The sequence below is a fragment of the Lissotriton vulgaris genome, chromosome 9 (genome assembly GCF_964263255.1).
Source record: "Lissotriton vulgaris chromosome 9, aLisVul1.2, whole genome shotgun sequence".
NCBI lineage: Eukaryota > Metazoa > Chordata > Amphibia > Caudata > Salamandridae > Lissotriton > Lissotriton vulgaris.
In genome coordinates, this window is record NC_141697.1 from 247,585,240 (window position 1) to 247,601,686 (window position 16,447).

The 16,447-nt window shown below is 53.1% G+C and overlaps 1 protein-coding gene across 2 annotated transcripts in view; it reads left to right on the plus strand.

The window, feature by feature from the left end:
- The window catches only part of MAPK1IP1L (mitogen-activated protein kinase 1 interacting protein 1 like), a 212,427-nt gene that overhangs the window by 129,470 nt on the left and 66,510 nt on the right, over positions 1 to 16,447 (plus strand). The window lies entirely within an intron of this gene.

Consider the following 16,447-nt stretch of genomic DNA (forward strand, 5'->3'; position numbering starts at 1 on the left):
AACAGCTGATCCGGTGCCAATGGGGTGGCAATCATAGTCTGCAAAGCATTAAAAACCTGTGTCCAGTAATCTCGAACACCTGGACAGTCCCACGACAGGTGCAGGAATCACGCACCCTCCGCAAGGCATCTGTCACAGCTGTCATTATCTCTAAGTTTATATTTGTACATTTTGGCCGGGGTGTAGTAAAGTCTGTGTAAGAACTTGTAATGTATGATCCGTAGTCTACTACTCGCGGAGACTGTTTGTAGGCAACAATCCTCCCATTGCTCATCCGTCATGGCAATTCCCAGTTCCTCCTCCCACTGTACACACCACTGTGCATCCGGAGGCTCCCTCTGTGTATGTATCATATTATATATCCGGGATACCAGTTTACTTGCCGTATCTGTGCCTTGTATGTGCTGCATGGGGGCTAGCGCCCGGGGTTCCTCTGGGAATCCAGGAGTGATCGACCTTATGCCCTGCCTTAATCTGATGTACAAAAAAACGTCCAGCGCCGTCCTCTGTGTATCTGACATCTGGTCAAGGGTACGAAATCGGCCTTCTACATACAAGTCCCCCCATTGAACAATTTGGGCCCGGCTTTTAAACTTATGAAAGACCGTTTCCTTCAGCAGCGGCATATCTGGATGATAGACTAGGGGTAGCAATGGCGAATATAGAAAAGGCACATCCAGAATGCGCCCGATTCTGCGCCAAGGCATCAGGCCTTCTATCTTTGTCCCCTATCCGTAGGAAGTGCGCCCCCTCCAATAGTACAGGGTGTGGCAGCCAGTGTTCAGCTGCTACTTACGGCATATATTTCGGTTGCTTCACCCAAAGCCATGCATAGTGGGCTTGCGCCGCAGCAAAATACAACTCAAAATCCGGTATTCCAAATCATTCTTTCCCGTACGGACGCGTCATCACCTTCCACTGTAATCTTGCTTGTTTGCCCAACCCCCCACACACACACTAAGCGGATCATCTCCAACTTAATAGTCCTTAAAGAAATGTCCGCCCGTATAATAGGGTATGTTTAAAAATAAGTAAAGCAGTTGCGAGAGTACCACCATTTTTATCAATGATTCTCGCCCCGCCATGGATAGAGGTAATGCCACCCATCGTGTAACGTTCTCTGTAATACGAGTCGCAGCCGTCCCTTAGTTCAGCCTCAGGAGCGCATCCCTATCTCTAGTGATTCTAATCCCTAGATATTTCAGGTCATAATCACACCACTCCAGGGGATAGTCCATCGAGAAGCGCCTGTAGCCTCAGCAAGCGGAAAACAACTGTACTCCCCCCCCCCCCCCCCCCCCCCCCAATTTATTTGGACTCCAGTGAGTCTTCCAAAGACTATGAACTCCAGCAGCACCGGTTTTAGGTTGTGCTGAGGATCACGCGTATATATAGGGTAATAATCATCTACATAGAGAGATATTAGTATCTGATGCTGATAACACCTAAGGGCCTTATCATTGTGATGCTGGCGTAATTTCACTGCAAGCAGTTCTACAGCAATGGAAAACAATAATGGTGAAAGAGGACACCCCTGCCGAGTCTCCCGCGTTATACTGAAAGTTTGTGAAGTATGGCCGTTAATAAGAACCTTCGCTACTGGCAAGGTGTACAGTAATTTAATCCATGACAGAAACAATGGTGGGAACCCCATTCTCAGCATCACCCCAAATATATAATCCCACTCTATAGAGTCGAAAGCCTTTGGCGTCTAAAATAATCTCAGCTAGGGGAAGGTCCGGAGACACATTGTTCAATACAGCAAAGAGCGTCCTGAGATTGTGGGACGTAGCCCTTCCGGGCACAATCCTGGTTGATCTGGCAGTATCAGGTTTGCCATCAACAGGCTTAGCCTCGTTGTGATAAGTTTGGCCAATATCTTAACATCACAGTTAAGTAGTGAGAGAGGTCTATACGAATCACAAAGTTCAGGCTCCTTCCCTGGCTTCAAAAGCGACAGTATGACAGCTTCCCTCATTGAGGGAGGTAAATGCCCCACCTCTAGCGCATCCTCCTACACTTCCCTGAGAATAGGAGCCATGAAATCAATGTATGTTTTATAGAACTCGGCAGGTATTCTGTCTGTGCCCGTTGCTTTGCCCGACTGCAAACTCATAATGGCCTCCCTCACCTCAAATGGCGCACACAGAAAGGCCCTCTGGCCATCGCTGAGCCAGCCCAACACAACGTCCCCAAGAAAATAGTATAGCTGCAAGCCCCCCGCCGTTTCGTAGTATAGAGCTTGCTATAATCCACGAAATATTACTCATGTCTCGGCACACTAGCCCCTCCGAATCCGTCACTCCTGTTATTTACCCAGAGCAGCGGGATATCTTTACTTTTTGTGCTAGTATCTTGCCAGGCCTATCGCTTTCTCCCTAATTCCTGGCTACCCAGTATTTCCCTTTAAACCTTGTCTCCCTCTGCGCTTCTTCCATTTAAGCTGAAAGCGTCTCCCTAAAGAGGGTTTGAGTAGTGCCTGCCGGGGTCTCAGCCATCTCTGATTCTAATGTTTTGAGCTCCAACTCCAGTTTCCTCAAAGTCGTCTGTATGACTCTGAGGACCCCAGCCCCTTTGGCTATGCAGTATCCTCGTATCGTTACGACGAATGCCTCCCATACAATCTCCACACTATTGACAGAATCCCTATTGTGTTTAAAAAACACGCTAATCTCCTCCCGCAGTTCCTCCTGAAACACTGTCATGTAGTATTGGTGTGTAGAGCCGCCAGGGACTGCGCGGCTCATTCAAGTCGGGAGATGAGAGTGCCATCAGTACTGGGGCATGATCCGAATAAGTTCTAGCGAGGTGTCTCGCGTCAGTCAATGCCGGTGCCAACCCTCTAGACACCAGAAAGTAATCTAACCTAGCCCAGGATTGCGCCTGCGTGTGCCCTCTGGCGTCTGCGGGTGCATATGCCGCCAGTCATCAGTCAGTAGGTAGGCCTTTTTAATCTCTCGCACCACTGACTGCGCTTTTGTGCAATGGTGCGGCGCAGCGTGGGATCTATCCATATCAGGATTATATGTGACATTGAAATCTCACCCCCCCCCCCCTCCCCCAGATAATGTGTGGAATCTATCTCATATATTTTGGCCCATAGTGTATCAAAGAACCCTGGGTCATCTGTGTTAAGTCCGTAGCAGCAGGCCAGTGTCACAGATTGGGATCCTAGACGTCCCCAAGCAATACAATATCTGCCCTCTGCAACACCGGTTGCCCCCAGTAATTGAAACGGCGCACGTGCCTTAATGAGGATTGCAGTACCCCTTGCATATGTAGAATAAGAAGAGAAAACTCTGTGGGCTGCCAATTTACTAGCAAATGTGTTCTGTGAGTTACGCGGTGAAGTGAGTCTCTTGCAACATCGCTATGTGTACATTATGCCTATCTATGTAGGAGAGTACTTGCTGCTTTTTTCGAGGATCACCCAGCCCCCTGACGTTCCATGTGATGATATGCAATTTGCCTAAGGTCGCCTCAGCCATGTTCCTCTATTGGTGGCCGTGTCTCAAACAGTGGTGGTGTGATATGTCGCCCCCCTGGTACCTCCCCTACAATCAGGGCTGAAACGTACCGCTGACACTGTAAAGCATGCTGTGCAAGAACTGTCTTATTCCCCAATGGGTACATCACATCTACAACCATATATAAACAACAATCTCCCCCAACTCTTTCCCCCCTCCTCCCACTGAAGCAAACCAATCTTGCCAGTATCCGTTACCCTTTCCCCCCATCCTCCCCCCCCCCCCCCCCCCCGCGCCCAACAAAGTCAAGGTAGTCTTTAAGTCCCTCGCACAATACGTGCTAGATTCAAATAAGGGGCTATTTCCATAGGGGGCCATCTCCAGACGGTAACACAGTCCGTCCCCCCCCCCCCCCCCCCCCCCCGAGGCCTTCCGTAGGTGGTGCCGGGGGGGGGGGGGGGGAGAAGGGCCCGGACCACTGTGCTAACAAATAATTTGAGCACTGTGAACGTCTCACCTATGCATCTCCATAGCTATCCCATATACTTGCCGTAACCAAATCCAGAGCCTCTCGTGTCCCGGTGCCGCCTTTTATGTAATGTCATTGCGGGTCATCTTCCTCTCGTGGCGGTGAGGACCTCCAGGAGCCCTCTGGGCCGCCGTCACCGTCGCGCATACGCTTCACTGATCGGAGGAAGTCCTCCGCTTGCTGGGGGTTGTAAAGAAACGCTGTTTTCCTTGATGCGTGACCCGCAATTTCGCAGGATAAAGTAGTGCATAGTCAATTTGCGCTGCTCGTAACTTTTTCTTCACTTCAATGAACTTTCGCCTCCTGTACTATGGGGGTAAAGTCCGGGTCCACAGAAAATGTATTTCCTTCATAAGTCAGGGTTTGCTTGTTTCTTGCTGCTCGAAGGGCCACATCGCGGTCTCGGTAATTCAGCAGAGTGCAATGATTGGACGTGGCACAGGTCTCGGTCCGAGGGACCTATGGGCTCTCTCCACTATGAATTGTGTGGATAACACCTCTGCCCCAACGGTCGCCAATAGTAATTTTTCAATCTAGTCCTCCATCCTGCCGGATTGGTGGACTCCGGAATACCTACCACGCGTATGATCCGCCTGCTGCGAGCTTTCAACTCCTCGTTCTTGGCAGCTATAACTCTCAGGATTTTATCCATGCGTGCGAGTTGTGCTGTATGGCTAGCGGTAGTATCATCTTTGTCAGATAAACGTCTCTCCGTTTCTTTAATCCGTTCCTCATGCGCATCCAATTTGTGTGCAATTGCGTCCATTCTAGATGACACGCGATCCACTTTGTCAACAACTGTTGCAAACCCTTGCCACATTTCTTGTAGGATATTATGCATGTCCGCCACCTGTGACGTGGCTTCCTCCTCTGCCCTCAGTCCTTCTGCAGTGTCCCTGTCATCAGACCCCTGTTTGTTCCCTTTTTTTGGGGCTGGTTCAAAATTGATCTTGGGCTGTCTGGAGTCCGGTTTGCCCATGACGCCTCCTGTCTTCTTCCGCACCAGGGTAAAGCTGCACCGCCGATGTTGGCGCTTTCCCCAGGAAATCCCAGCGTCCCCCAAGGATCAGTGGCGGTCTGGTCTCCCCGCCGCGCCTTCGCTTAGCTGCTCCGCCACACAGGAAATCACTGGAGCAGTCCCCCGCTCACGAGATATGCCGGGAGCCCTGGCTAGCCTTCATAGGTGTAGAGCGCCAAATAAAACCGCGTCACTCCGCTCCTCACTGTAAATGTCATATCTCGCAGTTACAAGTATCAGCTGCCACACGCAAAGTGCAGTGCTGTTGCCCCAAGGGCTATATAGCGCCTTCCTCTCTCTTGCTCAGGTGTCCGGAATCAGTGGTCGAAGTGGGGAAAAAAAAGTAGGGGAACTGTGGGTGGAGAATCAGGGGGCGGGAACAACCGAAGATTGAATCAGTGGGCGGAGTCAGGGGTGTGGCTAGAAATAGCAAAACATACCAATTTTTAGTACGTTTAGCATTTCACTGACCAGTTACAGCTTATAACGTTATTTAATTAAAAGAATGGATATGATTATTTGAGGTTTAATTCAGGAAAAAGCAAACACTCATAGGGAATACAGGTTTATGTAAAGCATGTGAAATATAAGCAGGAACAACATGCTACCTTAATGCTTTTACTCTCATTGTTCAGAAATCCATGATTATTTTTTGTCTCAAACACTGAGGTTATGAATACAGGGCTCCTCCTGTACACATGTGTTAAGCAGGGCTCAGAAGAGAAAGGGACTCTTCAGGAGAATCTAGACTCACAGAAACCCACAAAGGCTCCTTCATATTCATGTCAGCCAGCTGGCTGCTCAATCATAATATAGTAAAAAGAACAACTGGTGGACAGAATGCAGAGCAATATCATACATTCACCCCAGTGCAGAGAAATGGGCCTTAATCCATTGTTTATTTGCTCACATGCGATTCCAGTTTGGACCCAGCCATATGCAAATCAGTCTTGATCCTGTGCCCAATGAGAACAGTGTAGCCCGAACTGCCAGGCCAGGTCCTCCCTGGACTGGAAACAAGCATCCTAGGACCGATTTCGGGCTTTCAGCCCTCATCAGCCAGGATAGCTTGATTCCATTGGCATGGAGAGCACAGGACTCATGTCTGAGCATACCTGTCCCACTCGGGGTGACAAATGCAAAAAGAACAATTGATGGACAGAATGCAGAACAAGGTCATACATTCACCCCAGTTCAGAGATCTGGGCTTAAATCCATCATTTTTTGCTCACCATGCCATTCCAGTTTGGACCCAGCCATATGCAAATCAGTCTTGATCCTGCGCTCAATGTGAACAGTCCAGCCCGAACTGCCAGGCCATATGTATTCAAGTGTCCTTTCATTCGGGAAGTGAACACAAAGCAGTACCCACTGAACTATACACATAACATATTGCTCTTTGATATGCATGGTACATGTTCTTTGCAGCAGGCATATTACCCTTCTGCACTACCTTAGATGAGTAAAATAGCCACTAGACAAAACATGCTCCCATCTCCCTCCAGCAGGTACATTGATCACCAAAGTTATCTTGGCACTTGTATTGTTGACCGAAACCTGCTGAATATACAAATAACTTTGCAGTGTTTTTAAAACTCCTGCACTTGTACAAAACCGGTCCCCCCAAACTAAACTGGCTCCCTACCCTTCCAGTCGCCCTGGGAAACGCCTACTCCTGCCCTTTCACTGCTCCTGTCCAGTCAGTACTCCTGCTCATGCTCGATCAACACTCCTGCTTCGTCAATTCCCCCGACCCCTCCCTTCTCCTGGCCCGTCACTTCTAGTGGCCCGTCACTTCTCCTGCCCGTTACTGCTCCTGCCCTGTTCACCGCTCCTGCCCTGTTCACCGCTCCTGCCCTGTTCACCGCTCCTGCCCTGTTCACCGCTCCTGCCCTGTTCACCGCTCCTGCCCTGTTCACCGCTCCTGCCCTGTTCACCGCTCCTGCCCTGTTCACCGCTCCTGCCCTGTTCACCGCTCCTGCCCTGTTCACCGCTCCTGCCCTGTTCACCGCTCCTGCCCTGTTCACCGCTCCTGCCCCGCTCACCGCTCCTGCCCCGCTCACCGCTCCTGCCCCGCTCACCGCTCCTGCCTCGCTCACCGCTCCTGCCTCGCTCACCGCTCCTGCCCCGCTCACTGCTCCTGCCCCGTTCACTGCTCCTGCCCCGTTCACTGCTCCTGTCCATTCACTGCTCCTGTCTTTTCACCGCTCACACCCGGTTACTGCTCTAGCTCATGCCCCGTCACCTCTCCTGCCCCGTCACCTCTCCTGCCCCGTCACCTCTCCTGCCCCGTCACCTCTCCTGCCCCGTCACCTCTCCTGCCCCGTCACCTCTCCTGCCCCGTCACCTCTCCTGCCCCGTCACCTCTCCTGCCCCGTCACCTCTCCTGCCCCGTCACCTCTCCTGCCCCGTCACCTCTCCTGCCCCGTCACCTCTCCTGCCCCGTCACCTCTCCTGCCCATTCCATCACCTGCCTGTCATGTCACCTGCCCGTCACTTCTTGTGCCCGGTCACCTCTCCTGCCCTGTTGCCTCTCCTTCCACGTCTCCTCTGCCCTGTCACTTCTCCTGCCCTGTCACTTCTCCTGCCCTGTCGCTGCTCCTGCCCCGTTCACTGCTCCTGCCCCGTTCACTGCTCCTGCCCCGTTCACTGCTCCTGCCCCGTTCACTGCTCCTGCCCCGTTCATTTCTGCTGCCCCGTTCACTGCTCCTGCCCCGTTCACTGCTCCTGTCCCGTTCACTGCTCCTGTCCCGTTCACTTCTCCTGTCCTTTCACCGCTGCTCTAGCTCATGCCCCGTCACCTCTCCTGCCCTGTTTACCGCTCCTGCCCCGCTCACCGCTCTTGCCCCGTTCAATGCTCCTGCCCCGTTCAATGCTCCTGTCCTGTTCACTGCTCCTGTCCTGTTCACTGCTCCTGTCCTGTTAACTGCTCCTGCCCCGTCACCTCTCCTGCCCCGTCACCTCTCCTGCCCCGTCACCTCTCCTGCCCCGTCACCTCTCCTGCCCCGTCACCTCTCCTGCCCCGTCACCTCTCCTGCCCCGTCACCTCTCCTGCCCCGTCACCTCTCCTGCCCCGTCACCTCTCCTGCCCCGTCACCTCTCCTGCCCCGTCACCTGCCCGTCACTTCTTGTGCCCAGTCACCTCTCCTGCCCTGTTGCCTCTCCTTCCACGTCTCCTCTCCTGCCCTGTCGCTGCTCCTGCCCTATCACTGCTCCTGCCCTATCACTGCTCCTGCCCTGTTTACTGCTCCTGCCCTGTTTACTGCTCCTGCCCCGTTCACTGCTCCTGCCCCGTTCACTGCTCCTGCCCCGTTCACTGCTCCTGCCCCGTTCACTGCTCCTGCCCCGTTCACTGCTCCTGCCCCGTTCACTGCTCCTGCCCCGTTCACTGCTGCTGCCCCGTTCACTGCTGCTGCCCCGTTCATTTCTGCTGCCCCGTTCATTTCTGCTGCCCCGTTCATTTCTGCTGCCCTTTCACCGCTCACACCCGGTTACTGCTCTAGCTCATGCCCCGTCACCTCTCCTGCCCTGTTCACCACTCCTGCCCCGCTCACCGCTCCTGCCCTGTTCACCGCTCCTGCCCCACTCACCGCTCCTGCCCCACTCACCGCTCCTGCCCCGTTCACCGCTCCTGCACCGTTCACTGCTCCTGCCCCGTTCACTGCTCCTGCCCCGTTCACTGCTCCTGCCCCGTTCACTGCTCCTGCCCGGTCACCTCTCCTGCCCGGTCACCTCTCCTGCCCGGTCACCTCTCCTGCCCGGTCACCTCTCCTGCCCGGTCACCTCTCCTGCCCGGTCACCTCTCCTGCCCGGTCACCTCTCCTGCCCCGTCACCTCTCCTGCCCCGTCACATCACCTGCCTGTCATGTCACATGCCCATCACATTTTGTGCCCGGTAACCTCTCCTGCCCTGTTTCCTCTCCTTCCACATCTCCTCTCCTGCCCTGTCGCTGCTCCTGCCCTGTCGCTGCTCCTGCCCTATCACTGCTCCTGCCCTATCACTGCTCCTGCCCTATCACTGCTCCTGCCCTATCACTGCTCCTGCCCTATCACTGCTCCTGCCCCGTTTACTGCTCCTGCCCCGTTTACTGCTCCTGCCCCGTTTACTGCTCCTGCCCCGTTTACTGCTCCTGCCCCGTTTACTGCTCCTGCCCCGTTTACTGCTCCTGCCCCGTTTACTGCTCCTGCCCCGTTTACTGCTCCTGCCCCGTTTACTGCTCCTGCCCCGTTTACTGCTCCTGCCCCGTTTACTGCTCCTGCCCTATCACTGCTCCTGCCCTATCACTGCTCCTGCCCTATCACTGCTCCTGCCCCGTTTACTGCTCCTGCCCCGTTTACTGCTCCTGCCCCGTTTACTGCTCCTGCCCCGTTTACTGCTCCTGCCCCGTTTACTGCTCCTGCCCCGTTTACTGCTCCTGCCCCGTTTACTGCTCCTGCCCCGTTTACTGCTCCTGCCCCGTTTACTGCTCCTGCCCCGTTTACTGCTCCTGCCCCGTTTACTGCTCCTGCCCCGTTTACTGCTCCTGCCCCGTTTACTGCTCCTGCCCCGTTTACTGCTCCTGCCCCGTTTACTGCTCCTGCCCCGTTTACTGCTCCTGCCCCGTTTACTGCTCCTGCCCCGTTTACTGCTCCTGCCCCGTTTACTGCTCCTGCCCCGTTCACTGCTCCTGCCCGGTCACCTCTCCTGCCCGGTCACCTCTCCTGCCCGGTCACCTCTCCTGCCCGGTCACCTCTCCTGCCCCGTCACCTCTCCTGCCCCGTCACCTCTCCTGCCCCGTCACATCACCTGCCTGTCATGTCACATGCCCATCACATTTTGTGCCCGGTAACCTCTCCTGCCCTGTTTCCTCTCCTTCCACATCTCCTCTCCTGCCCTGTCGCTGCTCCTGCCCTGTCGCTGCTCCTGCCCTATCACTGCTCCTGCCCTATCACTGCTCCTGCCCTATCACTGCTCCTGCCCTATCACTGCTCCTGCCCCATCACTGCTCCTGCCCCATCACTGCTCCTGCCCCATCACTGCTCCTGCCCCGTCACCTCTCCTGCCCATCACCTCACCTGCCCGTCACATCACTTGCCCGGTCACCTCTCCTGCCCTATTGCCTCTCCTTTCACGTCGTCTCTCCTGCCCCGTCACTGCTCCTGCCCCATCACTGCTCCTGCCCCATCACTGCTCCTGCCCCATCACTGCTCCTGCCCCATCACTGCTCCTGCCCCATCACTGCTCCTGCCCCATCACTGCTCCTGCCCTTCATCATCCCCATAAGGTCACCAATCAGACTTCAGAACATTGGAATATTTTCTTAAATCACTAACAGACTCCTAAATACTGGGGTCAAACGCCGGGGCTGTCATTGCTTGAGTTGGAAAAGATTTGTCTGCACAGATGGCGTCATTATCAATGGAGCTTTGCAGGGGGGCGAATCTGTTAATACATGCAATTATTAAATCTGCCAAATCATGTGCACATGGGTCAGGAGATGGTGTAAATACTGCTTTCAAATATGAGCTTACTCGTTTGGTTATGGGTGCAAAACCACTCTTGCCCTTGGGTTTCTCAAACATCTTTGGAATGGTGTGTGTTACACCGGGGCCTGTATGGGGAGGACAACTGTCAACAGAACTAGAAGTGGCGTGAGAACTGCCCCGGTGCACCTCCGGGCCGAGATTGCCGGGAAACAGTCTGGTAGGCATTGATGAACGTTGCTTCCGCAGGTAAACACTGTGAATATCACTGCCACAAAACCCAACTAATAGCAGATTTAAATTAGCATGTAAATTTGCTGGCAGCGTCCTCACAAATGAGGTGTGATCACGGGCTCACAGCAGCCGCAGGGCCATCAGAGTAGCCGTTTTCGCAATATGCTACACTGATGGCCCTTTCAACCTCACTTTGCAGGCCCATTAGACCCAGCGGGGAATGGGAGGAGGTCGGGCGCAGTGCAGAGGCCTTCTGAATATTCACGTTGCACCACTCATGCGTGAAAAAAAAATTTACTTTTAAAGTATGGCAATTTTACAGTCCCCGGTACGCTCTTTCAAAACTAAGAAGTAGGGGAACGGACTAACATAATTTTAAGAAGTAGGGGCACGCCGTGCCCTTCCGTCCCCGCCCACTTCTAACGCTGTCCGGAATCCTCCTCACCAGCGCCAAATCCTGAAGCCCCGGTCAATACCTGAGCAGGCAGCGTGGGGGGAGGGAGGGGGGCCCTAATGCAGCCTACTTTTCTTGTCCCCAGCCCCACAGGGCCGCACTCTCAGCACTCTATGGCTACAGGCAGTTCGCAGAAGTCTCCTGGCTTTGCAGCAATCCAATATGCCCTGAGTGAGAAGGATGGAGGGGGGAGGGGAGGGGAGGGGAGGGGATCACGCTCCGATCCGATCCATGCTGCCCTCAGCTCCAGCACACGCTTTCACTGTGCTGCCCCTGGCTGATGCGGGTGTGTCTGCTGTTCCGGCCCCCGTCTCTTGAGGCCGTCCCGCACCCTGCACGGCGTGGCCCAGCAGCCGCCAGTGGATCCCAGGCCTTGCCTGATGAGGCACACCCCGACAGGCCTCTGCTCTCGTACCGCACTCCCCACGGTCAGGATTTCAGGCGGCCGGCGTGGAGGCAAGCAAGCTCCGATCGGGCCAATTATTTTCAGCAAGGGTAGTGTACCACCTACCCTGCCAGTCGGCAAAGTTTCGTCACCTCTCCCTCCAATTGAACAGGATAATTGCAGGATCGACGGTCCGGGCAGCAGGAGCCTCACAAAAGTGCGGCCATGCTGCGTGTGCGCCCTCTAGCGCCCCCGCCCCTCCAACATCTTTGCATTTAATCTGATTGATGCGGCGGGCATGCCTTTACATTCCTTGGGTTAAAACCTTGAAACAGCTTGCCAATTTAGCTTCTTTGTATTGAAGATCATCTTGCATTAAGCAGTGTTCAGAACACCTTTTATTCTGTTAACCAGTTAATCAGAACTGGGTTCTCTTTTGTGATCCTTTGATTCTTTCCTTCTTTCTTGAGTAATTGTTTTTCAGTGGTGTCTTAGTAGCCCAGTCCTGCTGGAGTGAGACCCGTGGTCGTTACTTCGTTTTTGGATATCAGACTGCTCGTCTTTATCCTATTGCGACCCTGTCCTTGAGGCGATCGTGGGCTACTTATTAACTAACTCCAGTCAATAACTCATCCGTTCTTGGCGAGATGGAAATAGATTCGTAACCATTACTAAGCTTTTACCGGATTGTGCCGCAATGTCAGTGAAAATCTCCAGGGGCGTTATATACTGGCGACTCTTTCAATAAAGTTGACGTCTGATGAGACTTCTATTCTTTGAACAATCAGTTTTGAGCATCCTCCATGACGGTTGGAGGTTTGCAGAACACTTGACTCGTTGCCCTGAAGTCCTATATTAGGACGAAAGCGTTGGCTGTACTGGTCTTATTTTTGCTACACAACATGAAAATGGAATAAAGAAACCAAACTGAAGAACTTTGCTTTTGTCATATATCGGAATCAAACTGTTCATTGAGTACATCTGATATAAGTATTGAATGGTGCACCTCTGCTTCTTTCTATTTTAAATCTATGAATGAGTGGTAGCCTCACCCCACCGTCATCCCTGGAGTGCGAAAGTTGCGCCACCGAGAGTCGCGCTTTCTTGTTACCCCCAGATGAAATTATTTAAAGCCAGCTGCAGAGACCGCATGGTGCCAGGTGGCGGAGTCAAAGGAATGGTCTGGAATACATACAAGATGCGAGGCAATAGCGTCATCTTTACCGCAGCAATCTGCCTGGACCACAATAGCGTGTGTTTCGCCCACCCTTCCATGGCTCTTCGTGTCTGCACCACTAGAGCCGCATAATTCACTTCCAGCGTGTGTGGGATCGAGGGGGTCAGGAGGATACCCTGGTAGGGAACTGGGTCATGTGACCAGTGCAAGGGGAGAGACCGTTGGAGGGCCTCAGCCTGTATTTGTGGTAGGAACAGGCTAAGGACCTAAGTTTTGCTATGGTTTACTTTAAAGCCCGAAATCTGGCCAACAGCTTCAAGTTCGTCTACCAATGTGGGAAGGGAGGCAAGTGGCTGCGCGAGGGAGAGCATGATATCATCGGCATACAGGCTGTCCTTGTGGTGGTCACCCCCGAATTTGAGGCCCTGAATGCCCGGATGGTCCCGGACTTTCTGTGCGAGGGGTTCCATGTGAAGGGCAAATAAAAGGGGCGAGAGGGGGCACCCTTGCCTAGTGCCCTGTGAAATTTTAAAAGAAGCAGAGGAGACCCAATTGACCCGCACAAACTCCAGAGGAGCCAGATATATGCACTGTATCCAAGCGAGAAAACTTCGGAGGACGTTTAACAGGTATGGCCAGCATTCTCTGTTGAACGCTTTCTCTGCGTCAACCGAAAAGAGCACTGCGCTGACCTTCGAGCGGTGGACACTATCAGTGATATGTAGGAGGCGCTTGGTGTTATCTCTTCCATGCCGAATGGAGATTAATCCTGCTTGGTCAAGATCGATGAGGCAAGCCATGAGAGGATTCAGCCATGCAGCAAGGATGCCAGTGAACAATTTTGCATCGATGTTGAGTAGCAAAATTGGGCGGTACGAACTGCAGTGGCTTGGATCCTTATTAGGCTTAAGCACAGAGATTGCTGCCTCTCCCATCGAGTCCGTCATCGCCCCACTATCTTGGAAGGAATTAAACAGACAAGTGAGGAAGGGAGCCAGCTCATGACAGAATGGTTTTATAAAAAATGGCTGGGTAGCGTCTGGACCAGGCGATTTATCTAGCTTCAGTTTAGCAATGGCGGAGATGACTTCTTCCAGTTGAATAGGAGCCTCGAGAGGGTCTGCTTCCGCCTTCGTGAGGCGGGTGAATTGGCTAGTCGTTGGGTAGTCCTGGGTCTCGGGAACGTCCTGATGGTCGGGGCTATAGAGAGTGTGATAGAAACATCGAAATTCTTTAACAATCTGCGAATCCAAATGGAGTTCCTCTCCCATAGAGCTTCTGAGGCAAGGGATGGACCCTGCAACCGCCCTAGCACGCAGCTTTTGTGCTAGCACTTTCTCGCATTTGTCACCTCCCAAATAGAACTTGTGCCATAGGCGGATTAGGGCGTATTCGGCCCTATCAAGGTCGAGACGTTTAAGGAGGGTTTGTTTCTTTTCCATCTCGCGCTGAACCTGAGGGGCCCGGTACGCTTGTGTATTGCTTCCAATTCTGCCAACTCCTGTTCAAGAGGTAAGCAAACCTCTTTCCACCTGCGTGCCTCAGCTGATGAGATGGCCATAAACTCCCACGTATGACCGCTTTGAGTGCGTCCTATACCATTGCCAGGGAGGTCGCTCCGTTGTCATTAAGTTGTAGGTAGTCCGTAATCTTGGAATGCACCTCCTTCACCACAACAGTGGAGTGTAGAAGACCCACTCGTAACCACCATCGAGCAGGGCATACCAAATCCCCTCAGGTTGCCGGGTGAGGGAAACATGTGCATCATCCGATAGGGAGCGCACAGCAATTGAGGCAACTTGTACCCTAGGGAGGAGTGCATTAGAAACCAGGAGCATGTCTAATCTTGCATAAGTTTTGTGTGCTGCCGAGTAGTAGGTATAGTCTCGCATGTCGAAGGCGCCAAACATCATGGAGGCCGTTCTCAGCCAGCCAGCGCTTACTCTCGGAAGAGAGGCCCCAACCTGTGTGTAGCGTTGCCCTGATCGGTCCCACTCGTTATCCATCACTAGATTGAAGTCCCCACCCACCACTAAGGCTAGTCCCTCCATAAGATGCCTGCGGAAGTAAGGCCTCTTGCTGTGCATTGTAAGCGTATATGTTAAGTAGAGTGAAAATAGTGGAGCCCCATTGCATCCTAAGAGCAAAAACCCTCCCCTTGGACTCGTAGAAGGTAGATAAGACCTTACCCTCAAATTTAACCCCTAGCAAAACGGCCACCCCATTCTTTTTTGCCATCCCAGAGGTCCAAAATTGGCGCGGAAAGCATCAGGATTGCATGCAGGCAGTGTCCTTAGCCAGTAAATGAGAGGATCGCAGTGCGCTTAGTGGGGTGATTCAGGCCTCGGACAATGAGGCTAAAGTTTTTGAGGCCTCTAGGCATAGGCGGCGGTGGGGAGCATGTTAACGAAACGCTGAGAACTCTGGGAGCGCTTCACAAGAGGCGAGCTGGAGCATGCAAGGGCACATACGGGGGCAGTGGTCGCATTTCAAGATATGAAAGATCCCCAAAGAACAAAATCCCCAACATGAACACAACAGAATGTTTACAACCCAAGAGGGCACAGACCCAGAATAGAACCATGAGTTGATCCATAATCAGACAAAGCGCTATGTGTCAAAGGCGTGGGACAGTATAAAAAAGGGCAAGAGACCAAAGTTTGTCTGGTGGAAAATATCGGGGGAGGGAAACGGGACATTGATGAAATGTCTTCGAACAAAATACGAGGCGGCGTACGAGCCACAAAGTGGATTCCAGGGAGTCTGAAAATGCGAGCCACTCCTGGGCTCCTCCTGCTCCTCAATGGTTACTGCCATCCCCTCAATGTAAGTGGGGGTGGTTCACGGGGTGCACGGGCGATCTTGGGTCTGTGAAAGGGTGGAGAGCAAAGCGTCTCTCTTTCGCCATCTATTCCGGGCCTGGTTTTGTGGAGGCTGATGGTTTGCCAACCGTCTGCCATCGGGGAAGTTTCTTCCTGTGGTGTTTTAAGGGGCTGTCCTTTGTCGCCGGGTTCACATCCGCATCAATTCCTAGGAGATCCATAGTATTGGTGGGGGAACGCATCTGCCTCAGCTTTCCTTGGTGCCTTAAGATGATGTGGAATGGCTGGCCTCAAGAATACCGTATCCCTTTGTCCCGGAGATAGGACGTGGCGACTCCGAATTCTCTCGCTTAGCTAGAGTCGACACTTCCAGGTTCTGGAAGAGGGCCGGTGTAGGCCCTCTAAACTGAATTGTTGGGCCGCTCTAGCCATATGCAAGATCTGCTCCTTAAGCTGAAAGTTATGCACACAAACCAACACATCGGGCGAGGGGGGGGGGGGGGTGGGGGGGGGTGTTTTCTGCCCCTGGTTAGGCCCACTCGTGAACGCGGTCCATCTGTATCTTTTGTGCGCAATCTTCACCCAAAATTTGCTGGAAGAGGGACAGGACATAATCTTGCAGGTCATCGCCTTCTGCCTTCCAGGGCACCACGCGGATGTTATTGCTCTATGACTGGTTTTCAAGATCCTCCGCGTGGGCCTGGAGGTCCAGATTTTGGTCCCGTAGACTGAGGACCTCCTGCTGAAGTTGGTGCAGATCATCCTCTCTCGCCAGTTCGTGCTCCTCCAGTGCAGCCACTCTTTCACTAACCTCGGCGCACCTCCGTGGGGTCGGACCCGAGCTGCCCTTTCAGCTCTAAGATGTCTTCCTTGATGACCGAGAACAGCTCCAGCATGA